The sequence below is a fragment of the Stegodyphus dumicola genome, chromosome X1 (assembly GCF_044657685.1).
Source record: "Stegodyphus dumicola isolate Sdum_Otavi_A_Nest chromosome X1, ASM4465768v1".
Lineage (NCBI taxonomy): Eukaryota > Metazoa > Arthropoda > Arachnida > Araneae > Eresidae > Stegodyphus > Stegodyphus dumicola.
Genome location: NC_140780.1, coordinates 166,830,780 through 166,848,418, shown reverse-complemented (window position 1 = coordinate 166,848,418; position 17,639 = coordinate 166,830,780). Strand labels below are relative to the sequence as shown.

Sequence of the window (17,639 nt, the reverse complement as noted above, 5' to 3'; positions counted from 1 at the left end):
TTTAATTTTATAATTTCTGCATGCCATCTTAAAAGATTTAAACTGATGAGCTATAATACAAAAAAACCGATAATCCGAAATCGCCGAAGAGTCCAAATTAAAGACTTTTGACTGTTTATGATAACCAAATGAGCACCACAGCATTTAATGGGTTAATATATGACATAATTACAGAGATTGGAATTTGCTAGCAAGTTTGCCCTTGAAACAGAAAAGAAAATTAAAAATCCTGCTCCAGAGGACATTCCAGCTGGCAACTTTATGAAATTTATATACTACTGTTACGAAATGATTTGATCCAGTTTTGTGAAATTAACAAAATATATGGCATTAATGAACTATACAATCATCTGATGCATATTTTAACTTTGAATGTCAAATCAGAATAGGGATTTTTTTTTTTTTTTTTTTTCACTGTGGCTGATTCTTACCTTTAGTCATAAAGATGATTATTATGATGCATGTTGCTTTATCGAAGACCTGCCAATGATGGATTACTATATTCCCGCCCCACTTTACAGTGCTGAAATTTATTAAAAATATTTCCCTCATTTTCCACTTTTTTCAATAAATTAATTAGAACGAGCTTTCCTATAGTTTAAAATGTATTTGTTGATGTGGTAATCACTGTCTTACTTACAAAGACAAAACCCCATAAATACATACAAAGGTTACATTGAACCTTTCTTGTAATTTTTTACCGTAATGCCAACTTAACACAAGAACTGTTGAAACACAGTGAAGCAAACACAAACTGACATTCATTCTATGATTTCAGCTGCATACTTAACTTCTTGCCTACGACTCTGCAGTTGTGCAATTCTAAGATGTTTCTTCAAGTAAAAAATTGGTCAATGTGTACATGGATACCGAGGATGTGTAATTCTTAAAAACGCACCAAGCAGTCGGTGATTTTTCATTGTTTTTCTTGAAGTCCTGTTTTAGATATTTTTGCATGTTTACAGAATTAATTCAAATTTGTAACCGGCGATATGATGAGTCAGCGATTTTCTAAAACACACGAAAACAATCGATTTGGCGACTTGGCAATTTTTTTAAAACTCGCCAATCTGGACCGTAATATCTAGTTTTACCATATTGCTGTTGTGAAAAGACATGTTTGAAGATGAGTACAAGTTTAACAATTTAAAAATACTGTAATCTTAAAAACAAATCATATGGACCATGGCAGACAAAAAAATAAGAAAGGCACTTCAAAAGCATATGGTTAGACATGGCCAGAATCTCATAAAAAATAGCACACATTAGCTTCTTGGCAAAACAGGGGATGTTTCCATAACCGGCACTTGGCGAAATTGCGGATTTGTTTACATCGGAAGTGAGCGTACGTGCGCCAGAATATGGTAACCCTGATAATTGTTGCAACCCACACAGGGAATTTTCCTGAAGGAGGAAAAGGGAAATTTTCTGTTTACTTTTCGAGCATTACGGTAAGAGAAAATAAAGTTTGAAAGTCGCAAATCATTATTAGTTCATATTTTCGCAAAACGTTTATGGGGTTTATTTTTCGAACATTACGGTAAAAGAAAATAAAGTTTTTTATATTTTCGTAAAACGTTTATGGGGAGAAAATAAAGTTTGAAAGTCGCAAATCATTATTAGTTCATATTTTCGCAAAACGTTTATGGGGTTTTGGGAGTTAAAAAATGAAGCAAATTATTATTATTAACATAACAAAAAGTTCCTTTTTAAGTATTATATATGTTATAAATATTGCTATTGCCATGAAGACAAACTGGGCAAAGTTAAAATGAAACCAACAACAACAGCATTTAATTTATTATAGCTTTTTTCTTACTTTTACTAGAATTCTAATGATAAAATGATTAGTGCATTTAAATACATATTAAATGAAAATATTAAAATAAATATGGAGATGCATTAAATATGATTTGGACTAATTTAATTATGTATTCTTACATATATAGCTATGCCCATTTAATTTTTCTCAATAAAAATAATTAAGCTATCCTTATTATTTTTATATATCTATACATTTTTTAACTCTGCACATAGCTACTCAGAAAGAAAGATATATGGGTAGGATATAAGAAGATAAAAATTATTAATCTTCCCTTCAAAGTCAAATGGATATAGCTGTAGTATATGATTTCAAAAAAAGTAAATCATTAGAATATTAAGCTGAAAATATAAGTCTGAAGGAAAGAGATTTTTCTTAAATTCAAACTGTGCACAAAACATTTCAGATGCATTCAAACTCTGAACTGGAACATGCTAATTTACTGTTGTGGAACTAATATGAAAATAATATTGTTGACAGTATAGTAGTGTACCACCAAAGAATTTATGCTGGGAGAAGAAGCAAAGCTTCGATGACACCACAAAGCCAAATGATAACTGGCTTAATTTTTACTCTTTTTATGCATAAAATGTCATAGTTGTTAGTATCTCATTAAAATGTATTTTCTAATAATATAATGATTTGCAAATGATGGAAATTTACCTGTCATTAAAACATTTTGTTCTAAACATGCTTCAGCTTATCAAAGAAGTTAAAGCTATTCCAACCTATCCCCCATATTAAAGTTTTTTTGATTAAATCAGGTTCATGTCTAATGCATCAAAAATATAAATAAACCTTCTTTAGTATTTGTCAAACATCAGTTCTCATGGCCTTAAATTGGATGCAAGATTTATTTCACAAAGTTATGTTTTCACTTATGGGGCAAAACTTTTAAATTTGTTATTTGAATCTGTTACATTAGTCTTTATTTTAAAGAATATATTGTATGTCATATAGCCATGAAGGCAACCTGGTTAAAGTAGAAATGAAATCAAACTTTCTAATTAATGTGATTTGAAGCCATTGCGTTATACTTCGAGGAATATGTTATATGGTAAATAGGTGTGCTCATGTTTTTCCTGGAAAGGGCATAACATTTTTTTACAGAAATAAGTTACCAACCTAAATCTATTGTCATGGCAATTAAATTTTTCTGAAAGAGCAGGATTATTTATACGCCAAGTGCTAAACCTTTGTATTGTTACCCTGATCATGAAATTTTAAATGGTGATTTAATTTCTTTTTTCAGGTTGAACTGCCCTTCAATGAAAGCTTTTGCTCGATGTGTGGCCTGTAATAGCAATAAATGGGACTTTTGTGAACTGAAATCTGTTAGGCTTTCCAAAATCCAGAAAGATAAAGTTTAACTTTTTATTTAAGCCTAATGTTCTTAAAATATATTAGAATATCCATAGGTGACATTTGATTATTGTTTAATAAAGACACCATAACAAAATAAGCTGATTGAATCACCAAATTTGTAACTTGTAACTTTTAAATATATCCAGACTGTCTGCTTTAATAAGGAAGTAACATACAGTGCGTATATAGTAGTGTTTTGATTTTCATTTATCATTTTATTCTGTTTTAAGTATGAGTTCAGCAATGCTCCAACATAAGGTATTCCAATTTATATGAGCTTTAAGTCGTACAGCTCCTTATTTTATTTTGCATATTTATACTTATTGTTTTGAAATTGTCAATAATTCATAAAATGCTGATGAGCTAAACATTACTATGCCTATATATAAGAATTAGCTTTAATGAAATAAGAAGCATCAAAGTATATGCTAATTGCCCTAAAACTCCATACCCTTCTTCAAAACAGTACTTCAGTTATAACTGTGTTAACAAACGATGCAGTTGTTCAACATTTTTATACACTGTGCTGTTACTTTCATACTTTGGTTCAGGAAAGTAAATGGGATTTGATATTCTATATTTCGTCTTTTTTCCCCACATTATAATTATGAATCGAGTTATCAGAAAAGAATAATTAATTTTATGAAACCATTAGCATCAGAATAACTCCATTTCTTGCACATGTACTTTTTGTTTCCAATGGTGGATGCTTGCCTATGCCTGCATTGGCCACTCCTAAAATCAGATATGGTGATCTATTATCGAGGCACCTAATAGGCAGGCCACCTTTGCCTCCTATGAAGGGACAGATAATTTACATCCATGCCTTGTTCATTATTCGAACCCGGGTCCCTCAGTATTGTACTCAGGCTTCCCTAATCACTATACCATCCGGGCAGCTACGACTTTATTTTAATATGCTATTTTGTATTGATATGTAATATGAAAAATACATTTTTATTATGTATTTTTTAAAACAAGTGCTTTTTAGTCATTGGTTCTATTTAACTAGAATTCACATGTATTGTTTTATATGCAAAATAAATACGACCCAGACTGATTGGAATCTGACTTCAGAGCTTTCGCTCGTTGCATCTGTCACATAGCTTCAAAGCTATAACTGTGTTATATTTAATTTTTAGTACTTAAATATTAATTTGTTTAAGTTAAAAAGTAATAAGGCTGAAGAATGTCAATGTGATATATTTCTTAACAATAATGTGCAGTAGTCCCTCTTTAAAAATGGTTTTGATTATCTGCAGACAATAAAAATTGAGAAAGTTATGAAAATTAGATTATTTTGTTGAATTCAAATTGGCCAAATGATAAAGATATACTTGCATATAAATCACTTCTGCATATGATTGAAGCTTTACAATATGTGCTTGTTAACTTCAGTTGTCTATAGTATTATTATTATGACAGTTTAACACTTGATATTTGCAGCACATTACCTCAGATTAGAACTATAGGATAAAATGTAGTTGAAAACTTTGGGAGGTTATAAATGAAATAAATGCAGAAGAAATTAACTCAAGCCATTACTATTGTGAATGAATAACAGAGCAGTTAGAAAATTTATTATAATTCAGAATTAATGTTTAGTACTGGCAAAGAGAAAGTGAATAGTGTATTAAGTCAGATAGTTTTCACAATAGAAATATTAACTTAAATAAAAAGAACAAAACTATAAATTTTCCCTCATTAATTATTAATATTTTTATTATGTTTCATTATTAAACATGTTTATTACTTGTGTATCCTGCCAAATAGACTGGCTGCATGGAAGTTTTCATAATTTTCTCTATGTGTGACATGAATTTATGCATCCAAAATGCTAACCTTTGTATGCAACACTCACTCATTTCTAATGCTTTAAAGTCCCAATACTCGTTTAATTTAGCATTTGCAGTATCAGCGTTGTTACACTATGAGTATTACTAATATTTTAATTCAGGGCTGCTTTTTATTTACTTTCATATTTATTTTATTCAATAAATAAATTAACTAAAATATAAAATTTATTGTGAATCGATTTTGTAATTATTTATGTTTATAATTTTTATCCCTTCCAGCTGATTAGGTGTGCAGAAGCAGCAGACTTGTAAATGTGAAGGAGCTATTTGCTTAGTTATGCAGTAGAATTCACCACCCTGCGGCAAGCTTCATTAAAGCTGTGAACAGCCAAGCTAACCATCTTCAGGGCAAGTAGCTGCATCAAGCAAACCCAGTGACATTCCAAAGAGGAATGTCAGTCAAAATAAAAACTTAATACCTAAATCTCGGAAAATCAGACAATTAAACCACAAATCTTGTGACCAATTTTTCAGTTGCTGTGCTTAGTGCGATAAAGTTATATGGCAATAAACTGAAAAGCTATGGCAGGTATTCTATTGTACCCTTTAATGAAATCAATTTAAAGCAAGCTTATCATATGATAAGCAAAATGATTGTATCATTGGATATGAAGACTATGGTAATGATTGCATTGCTGGGTATGCAGGCTATGGTTCTACAATGAGCCAAATGTAATATCTCAGTATGCTGTGACTATTAAAATTATAACTTATGTATTATTACTTCATATTGGTCATTATGTTCCAAAATAGATGCTCTTTTTATATAGAACTATATAAATGTAGAAAATCTGAGAAGTTAATTTTATATGGAAAGCCTTCGTGCAAAATTAATAGCATCTTGTTAATTTCATATATGTTTTGTTAAAGTAATTGCTGCTGAATCTAGAATTAATGCATTATCTCAGATTTGAGACAAAATTTGTCAAATTAGAAGATAGTGAAATAGATAAATAGGAAATGAAATATGAAATTTATATATTTAATATTGAAATAAATATCTCAGTAAAGTGGCTGTATGTAAAGTATAATGGTGCAATTTTTATAATTTTTTACTAAAATGCTAAAATTATGTGCTATGAAAATTTTATTTTCATTAATATTTATAATTTTTCCCTCGCAAATTTTTATCCAAGGTGTCTATGTTTTAGCTATTTTAGATTTTTCTGTTTTAATGTTAAAAATATCTTCTTTATCAGCATTACATTAAAATATATCTCATAATCATTTGAAAACGAAGGAAATTTCATTCTTTTCAATAGTTTAAGAATATTTTCATAAAACATAATTATAGAAAAAATGAACTGATACATTTATAGTTATATATATGTAAAGAAAATTTTTTAGAAGGATCCTTTTTTCCATACCAGAAATATTTCATGAGCTGTAATATGTAATATTAGTTGGCCTAATATGTAAAAGGAATGTTTAATCAAATTATTTTTATTATGCTTTTATAAATATCACTATAATTTTAAGAGTTATTGAATTTAAAAGTGAAAGAAAAAGCTACAGTTATTTCAAGACTCTTTAATAAAACAATTCTTTATTCTTGTATTCTCGTATGAAAATTTTCTGTATATTTAACATAAAATTGTATGCATGTAAATAAATTTTTTAATTTATTATTATCATTCTGTTAGCTTCAATTTTTATTCTCAATAAATTTGATACATATATTTAATATTCAGCTAAGTTTTATTAACCATGACTGATAAGCATTTTAAATTTCATCCTGTCAAAAAATTTAAAATTCCCTTTTTTTCTTGTAATTTTTTCATACACCTCTCATTTTCTGTTTAATTGTAAATATTGCATACTTATAATTTTATAAAGCATAACTTCCCTTCCCTGAAAAAGCACACAGATTCATTCTTAATTTAAAATTCAATTACAAGTCCAATGTGAAAATGAATTAGCCAATGGAACAAAATAACACATATGTCTTTAATAGAGGACAACATATCAATAATTCCCTTAGTTTCATTTATCCCATTAGCTTTTTTACCTATTAAAAAAAATTCTGATTCCCTCCCCCCATGAGTGTAAAGTCATAAATACCACTAATGCACACATTTACATATACACATTTGATGCCCCTTAATGTAGTATAAGTAATGTTACCCTTCATTGATAATGTTTATTTTTATTTTAACTTTGCTTGTATCATTCACTTTTAAAATAAGCACAAATTTCTATTCTGTTTTTTTTTTTTGGTTATCAGTATTTATTTCAAGATTCACACATCTGCAATTTCCAGCTTCATTTATTAAAATATATTATGCATTTTACTCATTATTTACATTATTTATACATTATTACTGGTATTAATCTTATTATCTTTTATGGATTGTAAACTGACTCTGGATGAAGGAAATTTCCATTATTAAATATTTTCTATTAGCTTAAATAAAACATAAATACACACACACAGAATGTTTGAAATAGGTTTTTATGCTTAGTATAATGACTGATCTAAGGATGGAAAAATTGTACAAATAAAACATGTAATTTTGTAAAATCATTTCATTTGTCAAAGTAAGAAATAGGGCAAATATGCAAAATTCTATCTGCAGTGCCAGACTTAATTATCGATGCTCAGGATGGAAATCTCACTTGGTCACCCTATATTGGAATGATCACCATACAAAATGTCAACACAAATATAAAATTAACATTTATTTAATTAAAATTAAATATTTGAATTGATTTGAAAAGCAAGTCTTAAGATTAAGGGGAAAAATTACATTTAGAAAACAAATTTATATTTAAAAATGCTTATTAATCAGCTATTTTTGATGATTTAAAAAATATTGTTAACTTTTCTAAAAATAAAAAGGCTATAAATGTTTTTAGTGAATTTTGACTTACAAAAGTTTGTTTATAGTTTTGTCAAAAATTAATTAACATGTTTAGCTACCGTATTTTCAATGCACAAAGACTGACAAGCCATTAAATCTTGGCACATTGTTGATCGAAGATAGTTTTTAATCTACTTCAACTTCGAAAAGCTTCTCTAGCATGGAGCAATTGAAACATAACACTGTCCAAAAAAAATCTTGAGTGCCAATTATGAGTTAGGGATTGATTCTCCCAATACAGACCACATTTTAGCTTCGTTTTTTTTTTTAATATATACTTAAAAACTTAAGGTTCTTCGGAGGCCTCTCCTCTTAATCAGTGGCCTGGCTGTTCTGCTCCCCCTTTTACTCTTCTGCCTAGCCAGAATATGAAAAAGGTGCAATACCCTAGCCAAATTTTCCATTGCTAGCAGTACTTATTTCTAATTACACCACGGAGGCATGCGGTAATAAAGGAGATAATTCCTTGCATTCTCCCCCACTTCAAGGGCGACAAGGAAGGTAAGGATCAGTCGCTAAATCCTGATAGTGACATATTATAGGCTACCACATTTTACTTCAGGCGCCAATAGGCAGGAAAAATATACGTTTGCCTCGGCGAGTTTTGAACTCCTAACCTCATGATTTCTAGGCGGGCGGGCTTCCGATTATACCGTTAAGGACCGCTTTAAAGAGCAAAAAATACCTATAACTCTTCCTATTAGTAAGGATTAGTTTTTTTCCGACTTGTTTTCCAGTAAATTAGATTAATATGACGCCATGTTTTATAGTTTTATTATATAATATTCAATTTGTTTTTCGTTATGACATAAATAGAAATAACTTTGCTTTGTTAAGTTTCCCAATTTATAGGTAACCTCTCATGTGCATCGGCAAAGTACAATCCATCTCTCTGTTATATACAGTTAAAAGTCGTTAATCCGGACTCGTTGGGACTTCGGCGATTCCGGATTATAGATCATCAGCTTAAATCTGGTAAGATAGCATGCAGAAATTATAAAATTAAAAATATGAAACCGTAATTTATGAAATAAAGAACAATTCCCATCTAAAGGATGTCAAAATTTACAAAAAAAAAAAAAAAAAAAAAAAAAAAAAAAAAAAAAAAGCTTAATAATTATCTGTTTATTTTATTAAACATTTCTTTCAATGTAAGTTGCTTCGTTTCATGTGATAATACTTTCTCTTTAATTCTATTAAACAGACATAATTTCTTGTTTAGTTACAAAGTTCCGCTGTTCAAGTCCTATAATTGCTGTGTCGAGAATACCGACTAATTTGTCAATCGAAATTTATTCGTTTTCAATAACCTTTGTGTCACTTTCTTCACTATCGGAAGCGAATTATAATGACGAGGAATTTGATTTAAATCATATCAAAGACGGAGTACATCAAGATGAAATACTACATTTAGTAAGGAATTATAATCCAAATAAAATAAAAACATCTGCCCTGAAGATAAGGTTATTGCTGACAGATCAACTTCCAATTCATTGCGCGCCGTGGCGTTCCCCCCGCCGCAGAACAGTGTGAAATTGATAAACAGATTTCGGAATGGTTAGATAAACAAATGATTAGGCCTTTATCCATTTTTTGCAGCAATTCCACTTTTTGTTTAATGGACTTCTAAACATACTTTTGCTTTGTAGATCCTTTACATATTAGTAAATATATATCGGAAATTCTATTTGACATAATCGAAAGTTCAAGCTTACTTTTATAAAACTGTTCTAACAGTCTGCAAAAAATAATAAGCCGGATCCAATTCGAAGATTAAGGAGCAACGCAATCTGCTACATTAACTGAATTATATAATTTTAGCTTAGCTTATACCGTCCATTAGACATTAAACGCGCATGCGTAAACGTACTACGCGCCTGCGCACACGCATCTTCGCAGCTGTAAAGGTTTTACGCGCATGCGTCAACGGGACACATGCGCAGAAAATAGATAGGGTGGGGCAAGGGGGGACATCTGTCTCCGGCCGCAGCATCCAGGGATCGCTAAATGGATGCTACGGAATTTTTTAATGAATTTTTTTCCATTCTTGGCACATAGAAAGGGGCGTTAATTCTTCAGTTATCCTCGGGCGCTAGAAACTCTAGCTACGCCCTTGCCCTTAAGGGTAAGAATGTAGAGTGTCAAATGGTAAAGATCAACCCAAACACCTGGCATGTAGGAGGACGGGTCGCATGTTATGGAACATGTGTATATATGCTTATGCCAAAACTAAAATGCACAGACATATATGCAGTTGTGGTTCCAACAGGAGTATCTAGAATAAATGTATATTATGCAGCTCACCTTGCCTTTCCTTAACTTCATCTGCAATGTGCCCAGTTATTACGAAGATAATCTGCGATGTAAGATATTTGTTTTGCAGTGGTTCTTAATGACACCTTCATAATGGTACCCAGATATAAAGGTGAACACACCTTTACAAAGGTGTTCGCTGTTCAAAAAAATGAAATTCTTTATAAGGGTTCCTTGGCATAAAAGCGTAAGTTCCTTACAAAAAATTAATCTCTTATTTTTTTTAAAATGCAACCTCTAATAAGGATACGGACACTTGAAGCCAGGGTTCTTTATGCGAATGTGTTTTTCATTTGCATTACAGATTAATTAATGACACAAGATGGAATTAATTTTCCGCACCTTTATGAAAAACATCTTTCTACGAAAGCGCCCATTACACATTTCTGCAGAGGGTGCAAAGTCCAGTGGAGTGAATTTGCATAAAGGTGCTGAAGATTTATTTGATCCCCTGCTTAATTAATCAGTAATGAAAAAAAAAATTAACTTACATAAGGATGCACTTTTATGAAGGGTGCTTTTCTGAAAATGATACTTGTCAGGGTTCAAACAGCCGCCTTGCACATGGGTGCAAATATCTTTATGATGCAGGTCCGTTCCTAGTGAGAGTGAAGCGCATAAACGTATGCGGGCTTCGCGTACGTTTAATAGAGCAGTTTTAAATACGCAGATAATTCATTCACTGCAAAGCATTTTATTTTATTTTGTCTGCGTGTGCTTTTGGGACAAATAATCCGATAATTACCAATAAGAAAGGAGGTATAAAACAAGATAATTTAAATAGAATGAAAAAAGTACATAGCCCATTAGTAGGCAAAATGTATAAGATTGCTGAGACATAAGTTAGAATATCAGCGAACGCACTGAACGAGCTTTTATGGTCTTCCTTATGTATAAAGTAAATATAAACCTGTTTTTCTTAGTAAGTCCTCCACAAATGGGATGGTATTCCTTCCCTAGGCATGTCTATGGAAGGCATCCCTTTCCTAGGCATGTTTATGGAAGGCATCCCTTCCCATACACAGATAACTTCTTTATGCTTTGCCGTACAAAATTAAACAAACAATATATGAAATACTAATTATAATGATAAAAATTTAATGCAATTCAAAGATCATATACATCTTCGCCAGCAAGCCGAAATCACGAATTAACAACATCCCTTTCTGATGGAAATAATTTTATTGACATAAACTTTATTTTGCAAAAATCCATGTTCTATACTGTATTTCTAATATGCTTACCAAAAACTTCAATCAGTTTTAATTTTTCATCATAATGCAAAACCGAAGAATTAAAGAAAAATAATTCAATATTAATTTGAATCAAGAATTCAATATTATATAATTAAAGTGTATCACCGTTATCTTCGGACGGGAATGCAAAAATATTGGTCAATTTTTTTCCTGGTTCTTTTATATCATTTAATAGTTTAGATTCATGGCTTAAATTTTTAAAATGCTACTTATTGATGGGCGTAGCCAGCTAAAATTACGGGGGGGGGGGGGGGGGGGGGGGTTGCCCGTTATGATGCTTATGGCTATACTGTTCTACTACTCCTTACAGCATCTTCAAGTATATAGGTAATTATTACGTGACGAATATATTATATTAATGGCAGTTATCTTAATATTATTAATAATGATATTATAAATTGTATTAATAATATCATTATGTAACATAATTATGGATATATTCCATTTAATTATCGTATTCATAATTATTACCTCACAGACATATTAATTTGCGTAACTAATTATTTTTCTTTTTCACCTTAACCGCTTTAACCTTTGTTAGAGCAATTTTAAAAACGAAATATAAATAACAAAAATAGAATAATGCTAGTAAAAGTACTTCTAGTATTTTACTTTCATTTCTGATGGTCACACTCACATACAAACAAAGAAATATTTTAAAAAAATTGAAATTCATCTTACTGTGGTTTCATAATACAACTATACATATAATTACATAATATTGAATGATCTAAAATTCACTTCGAAAACAAGTTTTTCTAAGCGAAGGTGTCGAAAGACATTTACTCAAGTATTTTGTAAATTTTACTACATAAATTGCTTTTCACTCGAAATTTATAAGGAATCTAGTATTAGCGAAAATGTTTCATTCAGAATGAGTTCTTTGGTACTCTACTTATATTCAAATAAGAAATAAATCCCATCACTTCACGGAACTACAATTTTGGCCTAACTTAATTTGCCAGTTTGGCATTATCATTCTTACTTGAGTAAAAGACAAAACACCTTCACATTTATTAATTATTGTTCATTGAACGGGAGTTGAATGTCAACTAATTGAAAAGTCAACTAATTTCCGATCAATAGCGATAATTACTTGTTTTTAATTTTTAATTTCTTTTTCAAAGTTTGAAATTTTATTCTTCATGATTTAAATTCAAGTACCCGTAAAAATTTTTTTATCATAAATTACATTCAAGTTACTTTAAAACACAATGGGTTTCCTCTTTTTTTTTTTATTTATATTAGGAGATAATATAACCAATATTTCTTTAGTAAATTAATTATATAATAAATATATTGAATTAAATACATAAAAGTTGTAAATGCACTTTTTATTTTGGACATAAAGTTAAATTGCAAATAAAAATAAAAGAAGGCAAACATTTTTCTGGCCTTTTATTTTGTTTCGGGAGTTAAAATATTCCCGAATTCCATTTTCCGTGGCTGTAAACTGATAAATATATCAATAAATTTGTCAAATGATATCTTCTTTGGTATAATGAATATGTATTCATGCCAAAGAATTTATGCGCTCTTCCGTCATAGTAGTTCTATTATAATTTTCTAACGTTTACAAAGCACTTGCGGAAAGTTCACAGTCACAAGATGTTATCGGCAGTCTAGCGTCTATGTGCAAAAGCACATCAATATTTGGGGAGGACATTTTATTCGAAACTTTTAAAGCCAAAACTTTTGTGTCTGGGAGCTAGATACACATAAGCATCTAGTTTTGGTTGAGCACACAATGGACGCTTTTTATGTTCTAGTCAGTATCCTAAGTGATTTACAATTTTTCTCTTACCAATCTTCATTTAAGCGATTGATTGGAATTTATTATTTGAATATAAATTTAAATTATTTTATCTGTATTATTTTATCTTTGTGAAATTCGAATGCATTAAATACAGCGTGTTATGGTCTTCTAAAGAAGATGGTCACCATAAGAGGAATTCATGTATTTAATTTGTTTTTAAAACTGAAAAATGGAATATATATTTTTCTCTTGATTAATAGTATTCGAATATGTTGATATATAGCTTGAAGAAATAATAATATCTTACAAAAAATGAATTTCTTTTATTAATTTACTTTTATGTCACTGGGATTATCATTTAAGTCTAAAATTATTTTTAAGCTTTTATTTTAATTCTGAATTTATTAGTTTATGGATTAGGAATTTATGAAAGCTTCAATAACACTTTAGATATACTCAATCACATTTAAACTGTTTCATAAGTCAAGTTACATACTCTGTCTTTTTAATGTGCCGCACAAGTTAACTTATTTATTACCGCTGATTCCTAAGTGTAAAAGAGTTAGAAAGAGGGCTTTTTAACTTTTTCTCCCGTCAATGATTCTCATATTTCTTAGAATTTTTAATAGAGCATAAGAAATTAAACAATTCACTTCTTGGATATAGGAGCAAGGATCACGTTATAGCATACGGATAAATAGAAAACATTTCCCTTTTACAGCTCTATAAAATCGGTGAAGTTGAGACATTATTAGTCAATTTTAATCAAGTCATTCCTTTGCGATTAGTATTGCTCTTCGATGAAAAACTTGGAATATGAATTCAATTTAGAAGTCAAACAACAAAATCAACGTTATATTTTCAAATTTTCACAGGACTATTTTTGATGGTTTTACCGAACCACCATCCTCAGCTGCAGAAGCGCAAATGGTTCGGTAAAATCATTGAAACTAGTCCTGTGAAAATTTGAAAATATAACGCTGATTTTTGTTGTTTGACTTCTAAATTAATATTTGCTCGGCGTGTTATAGCATCTTAACTTCGAATATGAATTAAAGTAATAAATAAAAAAATTAATCCCTCAGCCCCCTCAGTCTTCGCCAACATCAACCCCTCAGTCCAACCGTATGAAACAATCTTTGGTGTTCTGGAACCGTAAGGCTCGTGATTTTATAACTCCCCCGTGGCCGAGACTGCCAAGGTACAGAACCTTATACATAAGGAAAACCATAAAAGCTCGTTTGCTGGTATTCTAACCTATTTTGTTGAACTATCATTGTTCAGCACTCTTATACATTTGGCCCATTAATGGGGTATTTTTCTATTCTATTTAAATTCTTTTGTTTTTTTACTTCCTTTTAATTTGTAATTGGCTGATTATTTGTCGCACACATAGACTCACACAAAGTAAATAAATAAATAAATCTGAAGGCTTTCAGATTTCACGTTACTATCAAAGGGCGTTTTTTGAACGTTTTGTGCGTTACATTTATTTATTAAACATTATGTTCTTCACATTTAAACCGTAAAATTCAATTGAACAGCAGTATTAAAAATAAATTAAAATTATCTTTAGAATTTTCAGTACATAGTCTCGCACGCTGGAGATAAACAATTTTTTTTTTCGTACACTGTTGCCATTGCTTGCTTTGAAATGGTTGTGTTTGTTATCCAAAAATTCGTTAAAGTTTTACAAAACATGAAATAGATAATAAAATAAATTCCAAACTCCGAATTTGGGCCTCCAGATGCCCATATTCGAGTGAAGGACTACATTATTCAAAATTTGATGTCTCTAGGTACTGTTGTTTTTCACATTGCGAGAAACATACATACATTCATGCAGATTCTTCCTTATTTAATTTCACCAGCGGCCGAGCGGTAAAGTCGCTGAACACTGGAAGTTCGGTCCGAGGTTCGAAGCCCGCGAATGGGCTGGCTGCATAGGCGTGTTCTTGGTTTCCCCCATGTTGTGACGTGTATATGAGCCAGTTTCTCTTAGAAAGTCCTCCACGAAGGCATTCCTCCCCCAGGGGCGTAGCTAGAGGGGGCAAAGAGGGCATCTGTCCCCTGGCGCAGAATCCAAGGGGCGCCATGATAAGAATACTTTTATTAAGAAATTTGAGCTTGATGTATTTCATAATTTCATTTATATTTGGTCGTAAAAATGACGATGCTACTCTCATATCATCTCTACATTTAACATTATTGATCTTTTTTCCGTTTTTATGTTGGTTAATACGGAAAATCCGAATTAACCCAAATAAGATGTAGAAAACTGTAATAATATTTTTAGAGCATTTTTGGCCATCATGAGATAATTGCATCTAATGTTAATGCAAAATGAATTAATTGATTCTTTCGAATATTTTAAGGTTAAATCTCGATTATTAGAAAGCAAAATTAGTTCTTCCTCTTCGTTAATTCAATTATAGAAGTCTTCGGCACCCAAATCGACTTGGATACCACAATTGGCGGGCTTAATGTCTTAAAAACCAAATTTCTCCAATTCTCCTGTGTACCATTTACTAGGATTAAACCAATTATAATTTTTACTATATAGGTACATTTCTAAAATTTTGCGCGACACTTTACGAATTTGGCGGCACACAAAAGTGCCACGGCACAGTGGTTAATAATCACTGGTGTAGAGCATTGATTTCTGAAAAATTCTTAAAACGACTTTTTTTTTTTTTTTTCTTTCAGTTTCAAAGCTTGTAGAAACATTAGGTTATTTCGAGGCAGGAGAAACGAAAAATGTGCAATGCCCTCGCCGGGACTCGAACCACGGTCTTCTAGAATACGACATATTCATTGCTCCTATATCCAAGAATTGAACTGTTTGATCTCTTATACTCTGTTAAAAATTCTAAGAAATGTGAGAAACATTGAGTTAGTGACTGGGAAAAAAAGGACAAAGCCCTTTTTCTAACTCTTTTACATTGAAGAATAAACTATAAACAAGTTAATCTGTACCCCTTCTGTCAATTTAAAAAAATAAAATAGTTGAATAATACAGATATACTAATTCAATTTTATACTGAAATTAATGATTTCCAATAAATCTTTTAAATAAAGAGAGAAAAATTGTAAATGTCTCAGGTTATTGACTAGAACATAAGAAGCGCAAAAACCGCATTCTGTAGCTCAGCAGTCGTTAACTCTTCTTACAGATAAAGCATTGCTTGAAATCCATTTTTATTCACATTCAAATTATTGTTTTTATTAAAAATCTTACTTAGATTAAAATCTGTGAAAAAAACTGTCATAAGACAAGTTTTAAATACTGTTTAAAATATTCTTCTTATGCTGCTATGAATTTGCTGTTCTGTGTAAGATCATTAAATGGCGAAGTTTAAATATAATTCTATTTGTACCTTATTAGTGTCTTACGCTTCGGTGGCTAATAAATTTTCATTTACGGTTACATTAAACCATCGAGTCTCCCTCGAAAGGCTTTCAGAAAGTGAAATTCACAAATTGAATTTCACATTCTGTTTCTTAGACAACTTTGAGTTATTTCTAAAATAAAATAAATTCTTTAAAATTCTAATTAATTTAAATAATTCTTGAAAAAATATTGCATGCATTGTTATGCACTTATTTCATTATGCATCATTGTAAATAAAATAATTATTTACAATCTTTTTAAGGATTACAAATGAGAGTAATAATTTATGTAATCTGGTTTTGGATGTATTATAAATGTACTTTAAATGTAAAACGTACATGAAAGAGAATTTCCGAAATTCTTAAATAGTACAGAAAACTTATTAGCTCGAAATTCAAATCCCAAAGAATCCGAAATTATCGAAAATCCATAAATGTTTCATATTAAATAGGTTTTTAAATGGGCTTTTGTTTAATTATTAAATTGAATACACTAGATAATTTATTTAAATAAAAGCAATACAAGTGGAGAATATCCCATCAATTAATAGTGCAAAATCTGTCTTGAAAATGGATTTATTAGTCATTGTATAATGAACAATCATTGTAAAATGACTGCTATTTTGATTTTGGGGAAATTCCGTATCTTTTTCTACACAAAGGCCTTTAATATTTGTTTGAAATATCGGTTCGCAATTTGTGGTGAAGTGTAATAAATAATTTTAAACACATTTGAATACACACGTTAAATTGAATAGGGAAGAGAGCAAGCAGTCTTTAAAATGTTGAATCCCATGGCAGAGATTTATCTCATTTTTAACAGTCATTGACGATTTTTGTGAAAAGCTGCGGCAAAGTTAGAGAAATGAAGAAGTCGCTTGAAGTTTAATGGCTCATCAATAGTTGTCAGTAAAACAATTTTAAACAAAAGGCTTAGAAACTTTTCACAAGCCTCCACTTCTAGAAAGTATCTTCTAACCGATGATTCTTGGAAAAGGAACAAATAAACACATCAATGGT

At 30.4% G+C, this 17,639-nt stretch overlaps 1 long non-coding RNA gene across 1 annotated transcript; it reads left to right on the top strand.

Annotated features, from left to right (window-relative positions):
* Positions 1–666: 666 nt before the first annotated feature.
* LOC146993353 (uncharacterized) lies at positions 667–6,677 on the top strand. The gene is made up of 2 exons (XR_015038738.1): positions 667–1,540; positions 3,075–6,677. It is a non-coding gene; the product is annotated as an uncharacterized LOC146993353 (long non-coding RNA).
* The last annotated feature ends 10,962 nt before the right edge of the window (positions 6,678–17,639 follow it).